Below are 6,368 nucleotides of genomic sequence, written 5' to 3' on the forward strand. Positions count from 1 at the left end.
TTTTACCCTGTTGGAGAAGTTTTTGGATGTGCATAGGGATTTGAGTCTTAGAAGATCCCATTCATCTATGTTATCTTCTCCTGGTTGTAGGTTGATTTCTGCTTTTTTACAAACAATTGTTTACTCTCCATCGTTTTGGCTGTTTCAAAGTTTAAAGGTTTTTTTTTGGTGGGTTTTTTTGTTGTTGTTGTTGTTGTTTTTGTCTGGGTGGGGTTCTCTAGAAGAGCAAACCCAGTTAGACACATATTGTTGGTGCTGTGTAGTCATCTGCGACTCATAGTGATCCTATATACACAATAGCTCTAAACTCTGCTCTATCTTGAACTAATCTCACTGTGCCTGACATATCCACCCCCATTATCCCAGGTAGGCAGAGAAATTTACTTCAAGAAATTAACTATCAAAACTTTAAGGCCTGTCAAGTATCAAATCTGTAATACTCCCAGAAGGCTGGAGACTTCTGTGAACTTATGGGATTCAACTTAGAGGGGGGATGATGAATCTAAAGTTGTTGGTAAAGTAGCAGGCTGGAGATTTCTGCAGGCTTATATCTCAGAAACTGGAGGTCAAGTGATGACAACTACAGGTCAGGAGATGAGAAGAGTGCAATGCTATATGGTCGAGAATGAGAACAAGTCCTGTCAGAACATCTATTTAAATAGTAGAGACAGGCCACGTCCCCAAGGACAATCTCCTTTCAGATGATTGACTGATCACATCAGATTCTATCATATTAACATAAAACGGTGAAAGAGCAACTCAGCTTGAACTTCTTCCTTCATTACCATTGGCTCTTGTTCATATGGTACTTCCTGAAATTTTTCAGAGCCAACTAGTTATCTTTGGTACAGCGGTTCTCCTCATGGTAGCAATTAAAAACTAATATAGGGATGTAGTGTAATGTGCCTACCTAAAGTCCAATGGATAAGGTGTTGTATTGCCAATCCAGTTCTTTTTGTTGTTGTTGCTAGTTACTTTGGTCCATTCTGCTTTCTGTGGCACTTCTGTAAGAAGGTGTCTCTCAGTGTTTCCTGCAACTTTGGTTTTGTCTTTACAAACTCCCTTAGGTTATATTTTTTGTTTGGTTCCCCCCAACACCACCAGCCCCAGGAATATCTTGATCTCTCCTTCATATTTGATGTACAATTTTGCTGAGCACAGTATTCTTGGTTGACAGTTGTGTTCTTTGAGTTTTTGATATATGTCATTCCATTGTCTTCTTGCTCACATGGTTTCTGCTTAGAAATTGGCACTTAATCTTATCTACTCTTCCTTATAAGTTATTCTTTTTTTCTCCCTTACTGCTTTCAGAATTCTCTCCTTATATTGGGTTCTGGTAAATTTGACTATAATATGCCTTGATGTTTTTATTTTGGGGTCTATTCTGTACGATGTTCACTCAGTTCTAGAATATATATTCTCTTATTCTTCACTATACCTGGGAACTTTTCTTCTAGTAATTTTTCCACAACTTTTTTGGTGCTTTTACTTGTTCCTTCCTGTTCCGAGCATGTTATTTCTCTTGATGGTGTCCCATATTATTCTTAGATTTTCTTCTTTTTCTTTCTTTTTTAATTCTGTTTTTTTGCTCTTGCAGATCAGTGGTGACAATTCTATATTCTATTTCACAGGTTCTGTGTTCCATCTCTTCAACTCTGTTGTTGTGTCCCTCCATCATGTTAATACATCTCAAACATTGGACCTCATATTTTGAATCATGGTCTCTTATTTTTCCGGTGCCTCTAATGCCTTTTTTTGTCTTATCTGCATTGTTTTAGATTGTTTTGTGTTTTGTTGTTTGTTTTGTTTTGGTTTTGGTTTTGGTTTTCTTTAACGCTCCTCCTGAATTCTGCTTGCAGTGTCCTGTAACTCTTCAAATTTTTCTTTCACCCATTGAAAATATTCAATCATTGTTGTTTTAAATTCTATGTCAGAAAGTTCCATCAGACTTCCTGGCTTCAGAAAGTTTATTGATACCTTTACTGTGTGAACAATAGTTTCTTTGTCTAAGCACATACAGGTTTCACCTGATCATAATTATGTGTTACAAAATCCCCATTTTTCTCAATGTTATCCATAATTTGTTATAATCTACACAGGCAAATACCTTTTCACAGTCAATAAAACACAAATAGACATCTTTCTGGTATTCTTGTTACAGCCAAGATCTATCTGATATAAACAATGATATCTCTGGTCCCATAGACTCTTTTAAATCTAGCTTGAATTTTGTGAAATTTCCCTAAAGGCAATATTTTACATGTATGCAATATTAATAATATTTTTAGATAATTTCCACATTCTGTTTGATCATCTTGTTTTTTGAATGGGAACAAAGGTATAGACTAATGAAGATGTCTAGAGCTTCATGTCTAGATGCAAGGACAAAAAAGTAGGCCCTGGAACTGACTGATTTAAGTTAAAATGTTTCAAATGACAAATGCAGCTATGTGTGTTCTTACCAGTAGTAGGCCAGGAAATTTGGAGTATAGCTACCTGGCTGACTGACTGGAAAATATCCCTGTTTGTTCCCATTCCCAAGAAATGTGATCCTATAGAATGTGGAAATTATAGAACAATATCATCAATATCTGGGAGCTGGGAGCCTAGTAGTTCTGCTTCAATCCTAAATGCACGTGGTTCAAATCAATCAGCTGCTCTGAGGGAGAAGGATGGGCAGTCAATAAATTGCCTCTGAAAATCTGCCAAAGAGTCAGTTTGGGTTGATTTTTACTCAATGTTACACAATAGCAATTAATATTACATGCAAGAAAAATACTAGTAAGGATCACTCAAAAACAGGTAGAACGGTATATTGACAAAGAACTGCCTAGTGCTCAATCTGAATTTCAAAGAGGCCATGGCACCAGAGATATCATTACTGATGTAAAATGGATCCTGCCAGAAAACAAAAAATACCAATATAATGTCCATTTGTACTTCATTGACTAAACAAAGGCATTTGACTGTGTGGATCATAACAAATTATGGCTAACATTAAGGAGAATGAGAGTTTCAGACTATTTAATTTGCTCATATGAAACCTATACCTAGACCAAAAGGTTGTTGTGTGAACAGATCAAGGGAACAATGCATAGTTTAAAATTAGGAAAGTCAGGGTTGTATTCTTTCTCTATACCTATTTAATCTGTATGCTGAGGAAATTATTTGAGAAGCTAGACTATGAAGAAGAATATGACATCAAGATTGGAGGAAGACTCAATAATAACTTTCATTATGTATATGATATATCCTTGCTTGCTGAAAATGAGGAGGACTTGAAGCACTTGCTGTAAAAGATCAAACACTGCAGTCTTCAATATGGCTTGCATCTCAGTATAAAAAAAAATAAAAATTCTTGCCACTGGACCAATAGCCAAAATCTTGATTGATAGAGAAAAGATTGAGACTGTCAACAACATCATCTTACTTGGATACACAAAGAATACACTTGGTACTAGTAGTAAGGAGATCAGAGAATGTATTGCAATGTGAAAGTCTGTAGCCAAGAACTTCTCTAAATTATTGAGGAGAAATGATATCAGTTTGAGAGCTAAGTCACACTTGATTCAGTCTGTGGTCTTTTCAGTAACTTACTGTGTGTTAGAGAACTAGACAATGAATAAAGATGCTAGAAGAATTGTTACCTTTAAATTGTGGTGTCGGAAAATAGTATTGAATATTCCACAGACAGCAGAAAGAACAAACAGATGTCTTGGAGGCAAAGATGATGAAGCTTCATCTCCCATACTTTGAGCATGTTGCTAGAAGAGGTTATTCCTTGGAGAGGGGCATCATACTTGAGAAGCTGGAGGGATGGTGAAAGCGAGGAAGATCCTCAACCAGGTGGGTTGACACAGTCACTACATCAATGGTCTCAAATGTTTCAGAGACTGTGAGGATGGCACAGGAAAGGACAGGGTTCATAGGGTCACCATGAGTAGTACTTGACTTGATGCCAACATCAACAACCACAAGGCTACATGTGTTTGTTGAAACATGTCAATTGATATTCCATAGATTCTGGGGTCTTATTTTTTGCCAATCACTTCAGCACAACTTGAACTTTGTCTTCCATTACTTTCAGTTTTTGATAATGTGCTACACCCTGAAATGTTTCCATGCTGACACGTTATTTTGATACAGTGACTCTGTTTATGGCTTCGATCTCCTTTATATGCTTCACTATTCAACATCCTTCCCCTAGAATCCTTCAGTAGTATAACTTGAGGATTTAATTTTATTTTCAGGTTAAAGTTTACTGGATTTTTTTAAAGGTTACTTCCCTAAATTATACACACTAATCTTGTCTTTGTTCCTTACTCAGTCATATGACCATATGTGGGAAATATTCTAGTTATACCTAATAAAAATGAAGGCTAGGGCCAGGAGGCAGTCATCAGAAGAGAGCAGGGAAGCACACTGCATGGTTCAAAATTGTGAGGGGTGTATGCCAGGGATGTATCCTATCTCCATACCTTTTCAATCGTTATGCAGAACAGATTATCAGGGAGTCTGGGCTTTATGAGGAGAAATGCGGCATCAGAATTGGAGGAAGACTCATCAACAATCTGCATTATACAGATGATCCAACCCTTGCTGAAACTGAGGAGGACCTGAAGCACTGCTGTGGGAAGTCAGGAACTGCAGTCTTCAGTATAGAGTCTCAATATCAAGAAAACAAAGATTCTCACCACTGCACCAATTGGCAGCATCATGCTGGATGGTGAAGAGGTTGAGATTGTTCACCGTTTTAGAGTGCTTGGTTCCACAGACAACACTCTTGGTACCAGCAGCCAGGAAATTAAAGGACGTATTATGATGGGAAAGTCTGCAGGTAGAGACCTCTCTAAAGTATTGAAGAGTAATAATGTCAGTCTGGAGATGTCAATGCTTGATACATGCCATGGTATTTGCAATCACTTGTTATGCATCAGAGAGCTGGACAATGACTAGGGATGACAAAAGCAGAATTGATGCCTTTGAGCTGTGGTGTTAAAGAAGACTGTTGAATATACCATGAACTGCTAAGAAAACAAACAGGTTTGTCCTGGAAAGGGTGAAGCCAGGCTACTCCTTGGAGGCAAGGATTCTGAAACTTTGTCTGACATACTTTGGACATATTGCAAGGAGAGACCAGTCCTTGGAGAGGGAAGTCATGCTTGGGAGGGTGGAGGGACAGCGCAGGAGAGGAAGACCCTCTATGAGGTGGATTGATTCAGTGACTGGGGTAATGGTGGTAGGTGTGTTAGAGACAATGAGATTGGCACAGGATAGGGCAGTATTTAGGGCTGTTGTACCTGGGGTCACTATGAGTCGCAGGTGACTCAACAGCACACAACAACAACAACATTATAACTAAGTTATTGTAGAATAATAATATATTTTAGGGCACTTGAAATTTCTGCTTCTCTCCTTATATTATCACATCAGCCAATCATAAAATATTCTTTATCTATGTCATGCTTAGGAAAGGTTTATTTTATTACAAAATGGAACACCACTGGAATTTTAAACATCAGAGTCAGATGATTAAATTACCTGCCAGGGAGTGACCAACCCTTGGAAAAGGACATAATGCCTTGTGAGGTACAGAGTAAGTGCAAGAGAGGAAGATCCTGGATGGGATGAACTGACAATGACGATGGCAACGAGGACAGGTATGACATGTCAGATGGTAAGGTTGGCTCAGGATAGGATAATATTCAGAGCTAGTATTCATAGTCATTATGAGTCATAGTTGACTTGAGGGGACATAACAATGACAACAACAACCAGACAAGAATTCTTACCACTGGGTCAATAGGCAACATCACAATAGAAAGAGAAAAGATTGAAATTGTCAATGACTTAAAATTTCTTTGATCTATAAGCAACACCACTGGTACCAGCAATCAGATCAGGAGATGTATTACATTGAAAAAGTCTGCTGTTGGGGTCCTCCTCAAAGCACTAAGGAGTAATTATTTCAATTTAAAGACCAAAATATGCCTGATTTAAGTCATGGTATTTTAAATCACTTGATATTGGAATCTGAGAGCTGGACAGTAAAGTAGGATGACAGAAAAAGAATCAACTTTGAGGTTTGGTGTTGAAGAAGAGTACTGACTATCCCAGGGAAGGAACACACAGATATGTCTTGGAGAAAGTGGCACCAGAATGTTCCTTAGAGGTAAGGATGGTGAAACTTTGTCTTTCATACTTTAGGTATATTGTCAGTAGGGACAAGTCTTTGGAGAGGGACATCAGGCTTGGAAAGGTAAAGGATCAGCAAAAGAGGGGGAAATCCTCAACAAGATGTGTTGATAGAGTGCAGCAATGGGCTCAAGTATGTCTGAAATGATGAGGGTGGTACAGGACAGGACAAT

Source organism: Elephantulus edwardii, unplaced genomic scaffold, assembly GCF_000299155.1.
Source record: "Elephantulus edwardii isolate Elephantulus edwardi_28Jun2011 unplaced genomic scaffold, EleEdw1.0 scaffold00434, whole genome shotgun sequence".
Taxonomy (NCBI): domain Eukaryota; kingdom Metazoa; phylum Chordata; class Mammalia; order Macroscelidea; family Macroscelididae; genus Elephantulus; species Elephantulus edwardii.